General features: G+C 42.0%; 1 protein-coding gene across 1 annotated transcript in view; it reads left to right on the plus strand.

Annotated features, from left to right (window-relative positions):
- LOC121569764 (thyroid hormone receptor alpha) overlaps positions 1-18,723 on the plus strand; it is a 110,344-nt gene that overhangs the window by 44,197 nt on the left and 47,424 nt on the right. Inside the window, exon 2 of the mRNA XM_041880943.1 lies at positions 16,877-17,277. The gene's annotated coding sequence lies outside the window, so the exon portion shown is untranslated. The remainder of the gene's footprint in view (positions 1-16,876; positions 17,278-18,723) is intronic.

Genomic DNA, 18,723 nt, shown 5'->3' on the forward strand with positions numbered 1-18,723 from the left:
ATGTCGATATAGGACTTGTGTTACTGTGGATATAGATACTTTTGTACCTGTTTCCTCCAGCATCTTCAGAAGGTCCTTTGCTGTTGTTCTGGGATTGATTTGCACTTTTCTCACCAAGGTACATTCATCTCTAGGAGACAGAACGCTTCTCCTTCCTGAGCGGTATGACGGCTGCGTGGTCCCATGGTGTTTATACTTGCGTACTATTGTTTGTACAGATGAACGTGGTACCTTCAGGCGTTTGGAAATTGCTCCCAAGGATGAACCAGACTTGTGGAGGTCTACAATTTATTTTCTGAGGTCTTGGCTGATTTCTTTTGATATTCCCATGATGTCAAGCAAAGAGGCACTGAGTTTGAAGGTAGGCCTTAAAATACATCCACAGGTACATCTCCAATTGACTCGCTTCTAAAGCCATGACATCATTTTCTGGAATTTTCCAAGCTGTTTAAAGGCACAGTCAACTTAGTGTATGTAAACTTCTGACCCACTGGAATTGTGATACAGTAAATTGTAAGTGAAACAATCTGTCTGTAAATAATTGTTGGAAAAATGACTTGTGTCATGCACAAAGTAGATGTCCTAACCGACTTGCCGAAACTATAGTTTGTTAACAAGAAATGTATGTGGTTGAAAAGCTAGTTTTAATGACTCCAAAATAAGTGTAGTAAACTTCCGACTTCGTGTCTGAGCCGTTGAATTGCGACTCCACTTTACATGTGGCTGTTGAGTTTAAACCTGTATCACTAATCTCTAGGTTACACAATCAATGCACCAGCTGTGATAGTTACTTATAGCCACAATCAAATGGGCCCATCAACAAAAATTTAAATAATGGAGCAATATTGTAAGGTGAAAAAAACAGACTTACCAGGTGAAAAATCCACCCACACTCTCTGGCCTGTGTAATGATTATGCTGTTGAAGCACCTTTTCCAGCGATTACTGCCGCAAATCTTCTTGTGTACAAGCTTGGTACACCTGTATTTGGGGAATTTCTCCCATTCTTCTCTGCAAATCTTCTCAAGCTCTGTCAGGTTGGATGGGGAGCGTCGCTGCAAGGCTATTTTCTGGTCTCTCCAGAGATGTTACATCGGGTTCAAGTCCGGGCTCTGTCTGGGCCTCTCAAGGACATTCAGGGACTTGTCCCGAAGCCACTCCTGCATTGTCTTGGCTGTGTGCTTAGGGTCATTGTCCTGTTGGAAGGTGAACTTTCACCCCAGTCTGAGGTCCTGAGTTGTCTGGAGCAGGTTTTCAACAAGGATCTCTCTGTACTTTGCTCCATTAATCTTTTCCTCAATTCTGACTAGTCTCCCAGTCCCTGCCGCTGAAAAACATCCCCACAGCATGATGCTGCCACCACCATGCTTCACTGTATGGATGGTGCCAGGTTTCTTCCAGAGGTGATGCTTGGCATTCAGGCCAAAGAGTTCAATCTTGGTTTCATCAGACCAGAGAATCTTGTTTCTCATGGTCTGAGAGTCATTTAGGTGCCTTTTGGCAAACTCCAAGCGGGCTGTCGTGCATTTTACTGAGTGACTTCCGTCTGGCCACTGTACCATAAAGGCCTGATTGGTGGAGTGCTGCAGAGATGGTTGTCCTTCTGGAAGGTTCTCTCATCTCCACAGAGGAACTCTGGAGCTCTGTCAGAGTGACCGTTGGGTTCTTTGTCACCTCCCTGACCAAGGTCCTTCTCCCCTGATTGCTCAGTTTGGCTGGGCGCCCAGCTCTAGGAAGATTCTTGGTGGTTCCAAACCTCTTCCATTGAAGAATGATGAAGGCCACTGTGTTCTTGGGGACCTTCAATGCTGCAGACATCTTTTGGTACCCTTCCCCATATCTGTGCCTCAACACAATCCTGTCTCTGAGCTCTACGGACAATTCCTTCGATGTCATGGCATGGTTTTTGCTCTGACATGCACTGTCAACTGTGGGACCTAATATAGACAGGTGTGTGCCTGTACAAATCATGTCCAATCAATTGAATATACCACAGGTGGACTCCAATCAAGTTGTAGAAACATCTCAAGGATGATCAATGGAAACAGGATGCACCTGAGCTCAATTTCGAGTCTCATAGCAAAGGGTCTGAATGCTTATGTAAATAAGGTATCTGTTTTTTATTTTTAATACACTTGCAAAAATGTCTAAAAGATATGTGTGCTTCGTCATTATGGTGTATTGTGTGTAGATGGATTATAATTTGTATTTACTTAATCTATTTTAGAATAAGGCTGTAACGTAACAAAGGGGTCTGAATACTTTCTGAATGCACTGTATTACCATTAGTATATTACCACAAGTATTTATATATTCCTGCTACCAGTCACTTTTCTGCCCTGTTTACATTGCTGTATCGTTTATTATTATTATTATTATTATTATTATTATTATTATTATTATAATCTGCTGAGAGAGCGAGGTGGGTAGAAAAATAAAGAGAGGGGGTAGGGAGGGGAGAAGAATAGAGAGGTGTGTGTGTGATGACAGCTGCAACTCCTACTACACTACCTGTTTGCCAAAAAGGGAGATCAACAGAAGGGCACAGAATATACTCACTTACTCTGAACTCATACCATCTCCGCTCGCCAAATAGTGAGACACAGATGAGTCCAAGGGCACACATGCAATGTCACCTCATGGCCTGTGGATGAACCCATCGTTACCATGGGGATTGTCATTGGTCAATATGCCCATCAGCCTACAGACTCATTATTTTGCAATGCATAAACAGTGCCTTCAGAAAGTATTCACACCCCTTGACTTTTTCCACATTTTGTTGTGTTACAGCTGAATTTAAAATGGATTAAATTTTGATTTTTTTGGTCACTGGAATACACACTATACCCCATAATGTCAAAGTGGAATTATGTTTTTCGAAATGTTTATCAAATAATAATAAATGAAAAGCTGAAATGTCTTGATATGGCAAGCCTAAATAAGTTCAGGAGTAATAATGTCCTTAACAAGTCACATAAGTTGCATGGACTCACTCTGTGTGCAATAATAGTGTTTAACATGATTTTTGATGACTACCTCATCTCTGTACCCCATACAATTATCTGTCAGGTCCCTCAGTCGAGCAGTGAATTTCAAACACAGATTCAACCACAAAGACCAGGGAGGTTTTTCAATGCCTTACAAATAAGGCCACCTATTGGTAGATGGGTAAACATATTTAGTACACAATCCAGGTGTGGAAAGCTCTTGGAGACTTACTCAGAAAGACTCACAGCTGTAATCGCTGTCAAAGGTGCTTCTACCAAGTATTGACTCAGGGGTGTGATTACTTATGTAAAATAGATAGTTTTGTGTTTCATTCTCAACAAGTTTACATCCCTGTGAAACGCTTTCGGCACCCTGTATAGTCCATGCCCCGAGGAATTAAGGCTGTTCTGAGGGGAAAAGGGGGTGCCACTCAATATTAGGAAGGTGTTCTTAATGTTTTGTACACTGTGTAGATATACTCATGGCTAAAGGGTTTGTTTGTTGGGGATATAACTTCATAAATGTCTTATGAGCTTAGTTCAACTGTTGTACTTATATTCAGAACCCAGAATATAAGCTTGTTTACTCCTATGATTGTATATGTAAACATACACAATATAGCTTCAAAACATGGTTAAAACTATAATTTTTAAATCATGGATAGTCAGTCCTTGCATCCGTAGCGCTGTCTATGAATTTGAGAGTGGTTAAATTTCTCCAGCCCCATCCCTCAGCATTTTACTGAAACAGGGGCAGGGATTACGCTTTGTCATTGTTTCAAATGCTGATTGCCGCTTTAAGACATGTTTACGTTTTCACTTCATATGGAACCAACCCACCAGATAAAGACTATAGTCGCTACTATTGTTGTATTGTGTCTGGTTCCAGACTGACTCGACTTCCACACCACAGATTGATCATAGTTATTAATAGGCCCCGGAGTCATTACATCTCTCTCTCTCTCTCACTCACACACACACACACACACACACAGCGGCCCAGAAGAGGTGTTGTTAGTGTAGAGCCTTCTCACAGATGGGTATCTATTGCCACTCACTCTCTCTCTCTCTCTCTCTCTCTCTCTCTCTGAGGGAGAATCAGATATTCCTAAATACTTCATCCAGCCCTTAGAGAACAGATCACTACAGGGCGGAGGCCATTTTACACTGAACATTTTTATTTCATCATCGCGAAGCAATTGCTTATAAAATGCCTAATTTACCCTTTAGGTATATACAGTGGTGTGAAAAAGTGTTTGCCCCCTTCCTGATTTCTTATTTGTTTGCATGTTTGTCACACTTAAATGTTTCAGATCATCAAACAAATTTAAATACTAGTCAAAGATAACACAAGTAAACACAAAATGCAGTTTTGAAATGAAGGTTGTTATTATTAAGGGAAAACAAAATCCAAACCCACATGGCCCTGTGTGAAAAAGTGATTGCCCCCTACAACCTAATAACTGGTTGGGCCACCCTTAGCAGCAACAACTGCAATCAAGCGTTTGCGATAACTTGCAATGAGTCTTTTACAGCGCTGTGGAGAAATTTTGGCCCACTCAGCTTTCAGAATTGTTGTAATTCAGCCACATTGGAGGGTTTTCGAGCATGAACTGCCATTTTAAGGTCATGCCACAGCATCTCAATAGAATTCAGGTCAGCACTTTGACTAGACCACTCCAAAGTCTTCATTGTGTTTTTCTTCAGCCATTCAGAGGTGGACTTGCTGGTGTGTTTTGGATCATTGTCCTGCTGTAGAACCCAAGTTCGCTTCAGCTTGAGGTCACGAACAGATGGCCAGACATTCTCCTTCAGGATTTTTTTGGTAGACAGCAGAATTCATGGTTCCATTTATCACAGCAAGTCTTCCAGGTCCTGAAGCAGCAAAACAGGCCCAGACCATCACACTACCACCACCATATTTTACTGTTGGTATGATGTTCTTTTTCTGAAATGCGGTGTTACTTTTACGCCAGATGTAATGGGACACACACCTTCCAAAAAGTTCAACTTTTGCCTCGTCAGTCCACAGAGTTTTTTTTTTTTTCTGGCAAAAATGAGACGAGTCTTAATGTTCTTTTTGCTCAGCAGTGGTTTTCGTCTTGGAACTCTGCCATGCAGGCCATTTTTGCCCAGTCTCTTTCTTATGGTGGAGTCATGAACACTGACCTTAACTGAGGCAAGTGAGGCCTGCAGCGGTCTTTTGTGACCTCTTGGATGAGTCGTTGCTGCGCTCTTGGGGTAATTTTGGTTGGCCGGCCACTCCTGGGAAGGTTCACCACTGTTCCATGTTTTCGCCATTTGTGGATAATGGCTCTCACTGTGGTTCGCTGGAGTCCCAAAGCTTTAGAAATGTCCTTTATAACCGTTTCCAGACTGGATCTCAATTACTTTCTTTCTCATTTGTTCCTGAATTTATTTGGATCTCTGCATGATGTCTAGCTTTTGAGGATCTTTTGGTCTACTTCACTTTGTCAGGCAGGTCCTATTTAAGTGATTCCTTGATTGAGAACAGCTGTGGCAGTAATCAGGCCTGGGTGTGGCTAGAGGAATTGAACTCAGGTGTGATAAACCACAGTTGAGTTGTGTTATAACAGGGGGGGGGCAAACACTTCTTCACACAGGGCCATGTAGGTTTGGATTTTGTTTTCCCTTAAAAATAACAACCTTCATTTCAAAACTGCATTTTGTGTTTAGTTGTGTTATCTTTGACTAATATTTAAATTTGTTTGATGATCTGAAACATTTAAGTGTGACAAACATGCAAACAAATAACAAATCAGGAAGGGGGCAAACACTTTTTCACACCACTGTATATACTGTCTTATTTTTATCAGTCTTTAAAGAGGAATCCATTACAATTGTATTACAGTATCATTAAGTAAAGTTAAACTAATTTTGTGTATTTTTTATGTTAAAAGTAAAGCACAAGACAATACAGAAGAAAACAGCGTCCAATCTCTGCTAAAGCTTATCAAAAGCACAAACACTAGGTCACCAAGGCTCATATTGTCTAGTAAAGAGGTGCATCTGTTTTACAGCATAGAGGTTACAATGACAGCTGTGTCACACTCTAGTCTGTGTGTGTGAAGTGTGTTTCACTAGTAGTATGTACAGGATACACATAGTATACACTGTCCAACGAAATGCTTACTTGCAGGTTCCTTCTCAACAATACAACAACAATAAGAAATAATAAAAAGATAAGAATACGTAAATGGCTCAGTTGGATAGAATAATAATTTTAGCATAAGTATAATACAGGAAGGCACAAATTATAGAACAATATTTACACGTGTTTTCAGGGAACGTGCGTGAGTGTGTGTGCCTCCCACCAAATGACGTTCCCTCCTAACATCCGTAAGGGACTCTTCATTTAACATGATAAAAGACATGACATACAGTGCCTTCAGAAAGTATTCTTACCTCTTGACTTATTCCACATTTTGTTGTTACAGCCTGAATTCAAAATTGATTAAATATGTATTTCTTCTCACCCATCTACACAGAATACCCCATAGTGACAAAGTAAAAAAATGTTTTTAGAAATGTTAGCAAATGTATTGAAAATGAAATAGAGAAATATCTCATTACATAAGTATTCACACCCCTGAGTCAATACTTCGTAGAAGCACCTTTGCTGGCGATTACAGCTGTGAGTCTTTTTGGGTATGTCTCTAGGAATTTGCACACCTGGATTGTACAATATTTGCTCATTATTCTTAAATAAATTATTCAAGCTCTGTCAAATTGATTGTTGATCATTGCTAGACAGCCATTTTCAAGTCTTCCATTAGATTTTCAAACAGATTTAAGTCAAAACAGTAACTGGGCCACTCAAGAACATTCAATGTCGTCTTGGTAAGCAACTCCAGTGTAGATTTGGCCTTGTGTTTAGGTTATTGTCCTGCTGAAAGCTGTTGTCTCCCAGTGTCTGTTGGAATTCAGACTGAACCAGGTTTCCCTCTAGGATTTTGCCTGTGTTTAGCGCCATTCTGTTTATCTTTTATCCTGAAAAACTCCCTAGTCCTTAACGATTACAAGCATACCCATAACATGATGCACCCTCCACTACGCTTGTAAATATGATGAGTGGTACTCAGTAAAGTGTTGAAATGGATTAGCCCCAAACATAACCCTTTGTATTCAGATCAAAAAGTAAATTTATTTGCCACATTTGCAGTATTACTTAAGTGCCTTGTTGCAAACAGGATGCATTTATTTGAATATTTTTATTCTGTATAGGCTTCCTTTTCACTCTGTCATTTAGGTTATTATTGTGGAGTAACTACAATGTTGATCCAGCCTCAGTTTTCTCATATCACAACCATTCAACTCTGTAATAGTGAAATCCCTGAACAGTTTCCTTCCTCTCCGGCAACTGAGTTAGGAAGGACGCCTGTATATTTGTAGTGACTGGTTGGATCGATACACCATCCAAAGCCTAATTAATAACTTCACCATACTCAAAGGGATATTCAGCATCTGCCAATCGGTGCCCTTTGCGAGGCATTGAAAAACCTTGCTGGTCTTTGTGGTTGAATCTGTGCTTGAAATTCACTACTCGATTGAGGGACCTTACAGATAATTGTATGTGTGGGATACAGAGATGGGGTAATTATTAAAAAATCATGTTAACCACTATTATTGAACACAGAATGAGTCCATGCAACTTATTATGTGACTTGTTAAGGCCATTTTTAGGCTTGGCATAAGAAATAGTTTGAATACTTTTTGACTCAAGACATTTCAGCTTTACATTTGTTATTAATTTTGAAAATGTCTACAAACAAAATTCCACTTTGACATTATGGGTGTGTAGATCAGTGACACAAAATCTAAATGTAATCAATTTTAAATTCAGGCTGTAACACAACAAAATGTGGAAAAAGTAAAGGGGTGAAGGCACTATCTGACAGAAAACACATGGCATCTTAATTCCTCCTTGTCAGTGTGTCCTTGGCAGAAAGTTACTTTTTAATTAATTTAATTAAAATGTTAGCAATCAGTGACTAACTAATTGATGTTTTGTTTATTATAAGTTAATTCATTCCACGGCGCACGCCGCCAGGGAGTCAGTCTGAGTCACCCTCTCCTTGTTTGTTCAATGGCTAAAAATCACAAGTCCGTTATCAAAGTAACGCGGGGAAAATATGTACAGTGGGGGAAAAAATTGTGCAAGTTCTCCCACTTAAAAAGATGAGAGAGGCCTGTAATTTGGTCAGATGAAACCAAAATAGAACTTTTTGGTAAAAACTCAACTCGTCGTGTTTGGAGGACAAAGAATGCTGAGTTGCATCCAAAGAACACCATACCTACTGTGAAGCATGGGGGTGGAAACATCATGCTTTGGGGCTGTTTTTCTGCAAAGGGACCAGGACGACTGATCCGTGTAAAGGAAAGAATGAATGGGGCCATGTATCGTCAGATTTTGAGTGAAAACCTCCTTCCATCAGCAAGGGCATTGAAGATGAAACGTGGCTGGGTCTTTCAGCATGACAATGATCCCAAACACACCGCCCGGGCAACGAAGGAGTGGCTTTGTAAGAAGCATTTCAAGGTCCTGGAGTGGCCTAGCCAGTCTCCAGATCTCAACCCCATAGAAAATCTTTGGAGGGAGATGAAAGTCCGTGTTGCCCAGCGACAGCCCCAAAACATCACTGCTCTAGAGGAGATTTGCATAGAGGAATGGGCCAAAATACTAGCAACAGTGTGTGAAAACCTTGTGAAGACTTACAGAAAACGTTTGACCTGTGTCATTGCCAACAAAGGGTATATAACAAAGTATTGGGAAACTTTTGTTATTGACCAAATACTTATTTTCCACCATAATTTGCAAATCAATTCATAAAAAATCCTACAATGTGATTTTCTGGATTTTTTTTCATCATTTTGTCTGTCATAGTTGACGTGTACCTATGATGAAAATTACAGGCCTCTCTCATCTTTTTAAGTGGGAGAACTTGCACAATTGGTGGCTGACTAAATACTTTTTTCCCCCACTGTACTTTACATTTACGTCATTTAGCAGACGCTCTTATCCAGAGCGACTTACAGTTGGTGAATACATATTTTTTTGTATTTTTTATACTGGCCCCGTGGGAATCGAACCCACAACCCTGGCATTGCAAATGCCATGCTCTATCAACTGAGCTACATCCCTGCCGGCCATTCCCTCCCCTACCCTGGACGACGCTGGGCCAATTGTGCGCCGCCCATGAGTCTCCCGGTCGCGGCCGGCTGCGACAGAGCCTGGATTCGAACCAGGATCTCTAGTGGCACAGTTAGCACTGCGATGCAGTGCCTTAGACCACTGCGCCACTCAGGAGTGTACTTGCCTTGCCCATCATGACTGTATGAAACAGTTTTGACTAGGCCTTCCATGAGTAGTGGAAATGTGTTCATGCTGTTCATAATGTCTCACAGAGGAGATGGGTACAGTGGGTTTGACACTAGCTAGCTGGAACTGGAGGCCTGTAATTCACAAATAATGATAGAGCATGAAGTGGTCTTGAATGGCACATTTCCCCCCCAGAGTACTTATTTTTTGGCTTTTTGTAAAAAAAAATATGATTGCTGTATACTCAATTCCACAGTAGAAGTGTTCGCTCTGCCAGTGGCCACTACTTACAGTGCCTATAGAAAGTCTACACCCTCCTTGGATTTCTTCACATCTTATTGTGTTACAAAGTGGGATTCAAATGGATTTCATTGTCATTTTCTATCGACGATCGACAAAATACTCTACAAGAAAAAATCTGTAAAAAAATTACAATTAATGAAAAATAAAACACAAATATACTGTGTACCTTGATTAGATAATAATTCACCCCCCTGAGTCAATACATGTTAGAAACACCTTTGGCAGCGATTTATAGCTGGTAGTCTTCTTGGATAAGTCTCCTAAGAGCTTTGCACACCTGTATTCTTCAATAATTGCCCATGTATTCTTCTTTTCACTCTGTCATTTAGGTCATTATTGTGGAGTCACTACAATGTTGTTGATCCCATCTTCAGTTTTCTCCCATCACAGCCATTGAACTCTAGCTGTTTTAAAATCACCAATGGCCTCATGGTGACATCCCTAAGCCAGTTTCCTTCCTATCCTGCAGCTCAGTTCAGAAGGATGACTGCATCTTTGATGTGTCTGGGTGGTTTAATACATCATCCACAACATAACTATTAACTTGACCATGCTTAAAGATACAGTGCATTCGGAAAGTATTCAGACCCCTTGACTTTTTCTACATTTTGTTACGTTACAGCCTTACTCTAAAATGGATGAAATCGTTTTTTCCCCCCCCCCTCATCAATCTACACACAATACCACATAATGACAAAGCAAATTTTTTTTTTTTTTTTTTTGTAAATGTATTAAAGATAAAAAAAAACATATCACATTTACATAAGTATTCAGACCCTTTACTCAGTATTTTGTTGAAGTACCTTTGGCAGCGATTACAGCCTCAAGTCTTCTTTGGTATGACGCTACTAGCTTGGCACACCTGTATTTGGGGAGTTTTTCCCATTCTTCTCTGCAGATCCTCTCAAGCTCTGCCAGGTTGGATGGGAAGCGTCGCTGCACAGCTATTTTCAGGTCTCTCCAGATATGTTCAATAGGGTCAAGTTCGGGCTCTGACTGGGCCACTCAAGGACATTCAGAGACTTATCCCGAAGCCACTCCTGCGTTGTCTTGGCTGTGTGCTTAGGGTCGTTGTCCTGTTGGAAGGTGAACCTTCGCCCCAGTCTGAGGTCCTGAGTTCTCTGGAGCAGGTTTTCATCAAGGATCTCGCTGTACTTTGCTCCGTACATCTTTCCCTCGATCCTGACAAGTCTCCCAGTCCCTGCTGTTGAAAAACATCCCCACAGCATGATGCTGCCACCATCATGCTTCACTGTAGGGATGGTGCCAGGTTTCCTCCAGACGTGATGCTCGGCATTCCAGCCAAAGAGTAAAATCTTGGTTTCATCAGACCGGAGAATCTTGTTACTTATGGTCTGAGAGTCCTTTAAGTGCCATTTGGCATACTCCAAGCGTCTGTCATGTGCCTTCCGTCTGGCCACTCTACCATAAAGGCCTGATTGGTGGAGTGCTGCAGAGATGGTTGTCCTTCTGGAAGGTTCTCCCATCTCCACAGAGGAACTCCAGAGCTCTGTTAGAGTGACCGTTGGGTTCTTGGTCACCTCCCTGACCAAGGCCCTTCTCCCCTATTGCTCAGTTTGGCCAGGCGGCCAGCTCTAGGAAATGTCTTGGTAGTTCCAAACTTCTTCCATTTTAGAATGATGGAGGCCATTGTGTTCTTGCGGACCTTCAATGCTGCAGACATTTTTTGGTACCCTTCCCCAAATCTGTGCCTCGACACAATCCTGTTTCTGAGCTCTATGGACAATTCCTTCGACCTCAAGGCTTGGTTTTTGCTCTGACATGCGTTGTCAACGGTGGGACCTTATATAGACAGGTGTGTGCCTTTCCAAATCATATCCAATCAATTGAATTTACAACAGGTGGACTCCAATCAAGTTGTAGAAACATCTCAAGGATGATCAATGGAAACAGGATGCACCTGAGCTCGATTTCACGTCTCATAGCAAAGGGTCTGAATACTTATGTAAATAAGGTTTTTTCTGTTTTTTACATTTGCAAAAATGTCTAAAAACCTGTTTTTGCTTTGCCATTATGGGGTATTGTGTGTAGATTGATGAGGAACGTTTTTATTTCATCCATTTTTGAATAAGGCTGTAACGTAAAAAGAATGTGGAAAAAAGGAAGGGGTCTGAATACTTTCCGAATGCAATGTCTGATTTGTTATTGTTACCCATCTACCAATCACTGCTCTTCTTTATGAGGCTTTTGAAAAGCTCCCTGGTCTTTGTAGTTGAATCTGTGCTTTAAATGTAATAATTGACTAATGGAACCTTACAGATGTACACTACCGTTCAAAAGGTTGGTGTCACTTAGAAATGTCCTTGTTTTCGAAAGAAAAGCAATTTTTTTGTCAATTAAAATAACATCAAATTGATCAGAAATACAGTGTAGACATTGTTAATGTTTATTAAATGGCAACTCTGCCTAGAAGGTCAGCATCCCGGAGTCGCCTCTTCACTGTTGACGTTGAGACTGGTGTTTTGCGGGTACTATTAAATGAAGCTGCCAGTTGAGGACCTGTGAGGCATCTGTTTCTCAAACAAGACACTCTAATGTATTTGACCTCTTGCTCAGTTGTGCAGCGGGGCCTCCCACTCCTCTTTCTATTCTGGTTAGAGCCAGTTTACGCTGTTCTGTGAAGGGAGTAGTACAAAGCGTTGTACGAGATCTTCAGTTTCTTGGCAATTTCTCGCATGGAATAGCCATCATTTCTCAGAACAAGAATAGACTGACGAGTTTCAGAAGAAAGTTATTTGTTTCTGGCCATTTTGAGCCTGTAATCGAACACACAATTGCTGACGCTCCAGATACTCAACTAGTCTCAAGAAGGCCAGTTTTATTGCTTCTTTAATCAGCACAACAGTTTTCAGCTGTGCTAACATAATTGCAAAAGGGTAATCTAATGATCAATTTGCCTTTTAAAATGATAAACTTGGATTAGCAAACACAACGTGCCATTGGAACACAGGACTGATGGTTGCTGATAATGGGACTTTGTACGCCTAGGTAGATATTCCATTACAAATCAGCCGTTTCCAGCTACAATAGCCATTTACAACATTAACAATGTCTACACTGTATTTCTGATCAATTTGATATTATTTTATTGGACAAAAAATTGCTTTTCTTTCGAAAACAAAGACATTTATAAGTGACCCCAAACTTTTGAACGGTAGTGTATGTATAGGGGACGGGGGAAGGGGTAGTCATAAAAAAATCATGCCAACCCCTATTATTTCACACAGTCTCCATATACCCAATTATGTGATTTGTTAAGCCAAATTTTACTTCTGAACTAATTTAGGCTTGCCTAAACAAAATGGGTGAATACTTATGCAACGACTTTATTTTAGTTGTTTAATTTGTAAACATTAGTTGAATTTTCTTTTCACTGACATGATCAATGACAAAACATTTCAATTAAATCTATTTAAATCCCACTTTGTAACGCAATGAAATGTGGAAAAAGTTCCAAGTGGTGTAGACTTTCTTTACGTACTACGTGTCAGAGGGGCTCCTGTACAGTACTGTGTACTGTACTCCTGCGTTACACACAAACACACACCCGCATTTTCACAATGTCTGGCTGTACATACAGTACCAGTGAAAAGTTTGGACACCTACTCATTCCAGGGTTTTTCTTTATTTGTACTATTTTCTACATTGTAGAATAATAGTGAAGACATCAAAATTATGAAATAACACATATGGAATCATGTAGTAACCAAAAATGTGTTAAACAAATCAAAATATATTTTCTATTTGAGATTCTTCAAATAGCCACCCTTTGCCTTGATGACAGCTTGTGGGCACATGTACTGAGCACTTGTTGGCTGCTTTTCCTTCACTCTGCGGTCCGACTCATCCCAAACCATCTCAATTGGGTTGAGGTCGGGGGATTGTGGAGACCAGGTCATCTGATGCAGCACTCCATCACTCTCCTTCTTGATAAAATAGCCCTTACACAGCCTGGAGGTGTGTTGGGTGATTGCCCTGTTGAAAACCAAATGATAGTCCCACTAAGCCCAAATCAGATGGGATGGCGTACCGCTGCAGAATGCTGTGGTAGCCATGCTGGTTAAGTGTGCCTTGAATTCTAAATAAATCAGATACAGTGTCACCAGCAAAGCACCCCCATACCATAACACCACCTCCTCCATGCTTTTGTGGGAAATACACATGCGGAGATCGTCCGTTCACCCACAACGCGTCTCATAAGACACGGCGGTCGGAAACAAAAATCTCCAATTTGGACTCCAGACCAAAGGACAAAATGTCCACCGGTCTAATGTCCATTGCTCGTGTTTCTTGCCCAAGCAAGTCTCTTCTTCTTGTTGGTGTCCTTTAGTAGTGGTTTCTTTGCAGAAATTCGACCATGAAGGCCTGATTCACACAGTCTCTGAACAGTTGATGTTGAGATGTGTCTGTTACTTGAACTCTGTGAAGCATTTATTTGGGCTGTAATTTCTGAGGCTGGTAACTCTAATGAACTTATCCTCTGCAGCAGAGGTAACTTTGGGTCTTCCATTCCTGTGGCGGTCCTCATGAGAGCCAGTTTCATCATAGCTTTTGATGGTTTTTGTGACTGCACTTGAAGAAACGTTCAAAGTTCTTGAAATGTTCCGTATTGACTGACCTTCATGTCCTAAAGTAATGATGGACTATCATTTCTCTTTGCTTATTTGAGCTGTTCTTGCATGGACTTGGTCATTTACCAAATGGGACGATCTTACCCCCTTACCTTGTCACAACACAACTGATTGGATCAAACGCATTAAGAAGGAAAGAAATTAGACAAATTAACTTTTAAGAAGGCACACCTGTTAATTGAAATGCATTCCTGGTGACTACCTCATGAAGCTGGTTGAGAGAATGCCAAGAGTGTGCAAAGCTGTCATCAAGGCAAAGAGTGGCTATTTGAAGAATCTCAAATATAAAATATATTTGGATTTGTTTATCACTTTTTTGGTTACTCCATAATTCCATATGTGTTATTTCATAGTTTTGATGTCTTCACTATTATTCTACAATGTACAACATTTTAAAAATTAAGAAAAACCCTTGAATGCGTACAGTGGGGAGAACAAGTATTTGATACACTGCCGATTTTGCAGGTTTTCCTACTTACAAAGCATGTAGAGGTCTGTAATTTGTATCATAGGTACACTTCAACTGTGAGAGTTCTAAAACAAAAATCCAGAAAATCACATTGTATGATTTTTAAGTAATTAATTTGCATTTTATTGCATGACATAAGTATTTGATACATCAGAAAAGCAGAACTTAATATTTGGTACAGAAACCTTTGTTTGCAATTACAGAGATCATACGTTTCCTGTAGGTCTTGACCAGGTTTGCACACACTGCAGCAGGGATTTTGGTCCACTCCTCCATACAGACCTTCTCCAGATCCTTCAGGTTTCGGGGCTGTCGCTGGGCAATACGGACTTTCAGCTCCCTCAAAAGATTTTCTATTGGGTTCAGGTCTGGAGACTGGCTAGGCCACTCCAGGACCTTGAGATGCTTCTTACGGAGCCACTCCTTAGTTGCCCTGACTGTGTGTTTCGGGTCGTTGTCATGCTGGAAGACCCAGCCACGACCCATCTTCAGTGCTCTTACTGAGGGAAGGAGGTTGTTGGCCAAGATCTCACGATACATGGCCCCATCCATCCTCCCCTCAATACGGTGCAGTCGTCCTGTCCCCTTTGCAGAAAAGCATCCCCAAAGAATGATGTTTCCACCTCCATGCTTCACGGTTGGGATGGTGTTCTTGGGGTTGTACTCATCCTTCTTCTTCCTCCAAACACGTCGAGTGGAGTTTAGACCAAAAAGCTCTATTTTTGTCTCATCAGACCACATGACCTTCTCCCATTCCTCCTCTGGATCATCCAGATGGTCATTGGCAAACTTCAGACGGGCCTGGACATGCGCTGGCTTGAGCAGGGGGACCTTGCGTGCGCTGCAGGATTTTAATCCATGACGGCGTAGTGTGTTACTAATGGTTTTCTTTGAGACTGTGGTCCCAGCTCTCTTCAGGTCATTGACCAGGTCCTGCCGTGAAGTTCTGGGCTGATCCCTCACCTTCCTCATGATCATTGATGCCCCACGAGGTGAGATCTTGCATGGAGCCCCAGACCGAGGGTGATTGACCGTCATCTTGAACTCTTCCATTTTCTAATAATTGCGCCAACAGTTGTTGCCTTCTCACCAAGCTGCTTGCCTATTGTCCTGTAGCCCATCCCAGCCTTGTGCAGGTCTACAATTGTATCCCTAATGTCCTTACACAGCTCTCTGGTCTTGGCCATTGTGGAGAGGTTGGAGTCTGTTTGATTGAGTGTGTGGACAGGTGTCTTTTATACAGGTAACGAGTTCAAACAGGTGCAGTTAATACAGGTAATGAGTGGAGAACAGGAGGGCTTCTTAAAGAAAAACTAACAGGTCTGTGAGAGCCGGAATTCTTACTGGTTGGTAGGTGATCAAATACTTATGTCATGCAATAAAATGCAAATTAATTACTTAAAAATCATACAATGTGATTTTCTGGATTTTTGTTTTAGATTCCGTCTCTCACAGTTGAAGTGTACCTATGATAAAAAATTACAGACCTCTACATGCTTTGTAAGTAGGAAAACCTGCAAAATCGGCAGTGTATCAAATACTTGTTCTCCCCACTGTAGGTGTGTCCAAACTTTTGACTGGTACTGTATATATGTGCAGTATAGGCCAGTGTGTGGGGGGATGTGTGTGCGTGCATACGTGGGTGCGTGGTAATGTGTGTTAATTTGAACAACAACTATTAATTTCTCTATTTCAAACCTGTCATGCAGGTGTTAGTGGCTGCTAGAGCAGACAGGTATTGGATTATAAACATTAACTTCACGTTTTTCACCTCCTGTTGTCTAGCCATTATAAACAAAAACGGCACCCTTTCGAACAGTGATTAATAAAGGCCAGTTGCTCTCCTTGCTCTAACAGGGTGAGAGAATAGATTCACTCATGTTTGGGACTACATCTATTCAAGGTTTTACATTTGAACTGTTAAGTGCACGTACTAAGTCAGTCGAGCTTTAGCCGACTTGCATTGGGCCGGAAATTGAATAGGCTATTTCCTACTTGCACTGTATCTGAATCGAAGTCATTTGAGTTATTCTGTGTTCCGGAAACCAGTCCTCTGATAATCTACCCTGTAGTCAGCTTCTCTGTGTTTATGTCGAACCCTTCTGTTCTGTGTGTGTGTCTTACAGGTGCAGGCAGACTGATCCACTGGAGAGCACCTTTTAGGAGGTAGACAAGGACAGAGCAGTGGTGCACGTCTGAGGCTTTGAGACCCAGGGCTAACCGAGCTAGCGGAGAGAGCCTGAACAGTTTGCCTAGGGGGCAGCATCACATCATCAGACCCAGGAAAATGGCACGCCTGGGAGGCAGTCAAAACCAGAAAGCTGAGTGCTTGGGGATCAGTCACTTACATTAAACAGCATAGCGGCAGGCCTGAATGGTTTTGGGACCCTGAAAGGAGCGCGCTGCCTTAGGGGCTGAAAGGGGAGCCTGTGCGGCATCATCGGCCGATAATAGACCGCTAGGAGGCAAGGGCTGTAAGAAGAACAGTAAGAACCAGCAGAGCGAGGGTGAGAAGAACAATCCACAGGTGAGTTGTCTGGTTCCTTCCCACTTGGCCCCTTCTCTCCACCTTATGATGCAGTGGGTGAAACAACAGGAGTAGTAAGAATGGGGCCTGGTTGGATAGCTCAGAGCTTCAGCTCTTTTATATCCATATCTGCACATTGAATTTGAGAAGGAGGGGCAAGGTTATCTCAAGGCTTAAGGTATAGATTTAGGGTGCTCTTTAGGTGCTCTTGAGTCGAGGAGTTGTTCTAAACGCGGTCAACTAACTTATTTCCCAACATGAGTAACCTGAGTAACCCAGTCCACTGCCTCTTGTGTGTTGTCTGGCTGTGGCGTTAATCCACTGGAAGCTCCGTGTACCTCTGACCTTTTGATTGGCTAATCCTCCGTGACCCGCCGGGTGGCCTGAGGGTTTCTGGGAGAGAGAGTCAAAGTAGAGACTGTGTCAGAGATCGAAGTGACTGATCCAACTGAACAGGGCCCATGTTCAAAAAGCGTCTCGGAGTAGGAGTGCTGATGGAGGATCAGGTCCTCCTTTTCCAAATAATCCTATTCATTATGATCTAAAAGGTTAAACTGATCCTAGATCAGCGCTCTTTATGAATACAGGACCTGGTCCTTGGTCCGAGCCCTTTCCTGTATGTCTTTTAACACGACTGTGCTAGTGCACTCCAGATTGTTTGACTGTGGGGCTATGGCTATATCCCACTGCTTACACCAATTTGGCACATTTGGTGTGGACACACCTCAGGGTTGATGTTTGACTGTTGTGCGTAATAGTCTAAGACAAGGGTCTCCCTCCCTGTGTGTTTAGCTCAAATAAGTCTGGATCATCGACGGGGCTGTAGTGGAACAGGTTGAGAGCTTCAAGTTCCTTGGTGTCCACATCACCAACAAACTATCATGGTCCAAACACACCAAGACAGTCGTGAAGAGGGCACGACAAAGCCTATTCCCCCTCAGGAGACTGAAAAGATTTGACATGGGTCCTCAGATCCTCAAAAAGTTATACAGCTGCACCATCGAGAGCATCCTGACTGGTTGCATCATGGCCTGGTATGGCAACTGCTCGGCCTCCGACCACAAGGCACTTCAGAGGGTAGTGCGTACGGCCCAGTACATCACTGGGGCCAAGCTTCCTGCCATCCAGGACCTCTATACCAGGCGGTGTCAGTGGAAGGCCCTAAAAATTATCAAAGACTCCAGCCACCCTAGTCATAGACTGTTCTCTCTGCTACCGCACGGCAAGCGGTACTGGAGCGCCAAGTCTAGGTCCAAAAGGCTTCTTAACAGCTTCTACCCCCAAGCCATAAGACTCCTGAACAGCTAATCATGGCTACCCATACTATTTGCATTGCCCCCCCACCCCACACCACCGCAACACCCTCTTTTACGCTGCTGCTACTCTGTTTATTATTTATGCATAGTCACTTTAACTCTACCCACATGTACATATTACCTCGACTAA

Source organism: Coregonus clupeaformis, chromosome 7 (genome assembly GCF_020615455.1).
Source record: "Coregonus clupeaformis isolate EN_2021a chromosome 7, ASM2061545v1, whole genome shotgun sequence".
Taxonomy (NCBI): Eukaryota; Metazoa; Chordata; class Actinopteri; order Salmoniformes; family Salmonidae; genus Coregonus; species Coregonus clupeaformis.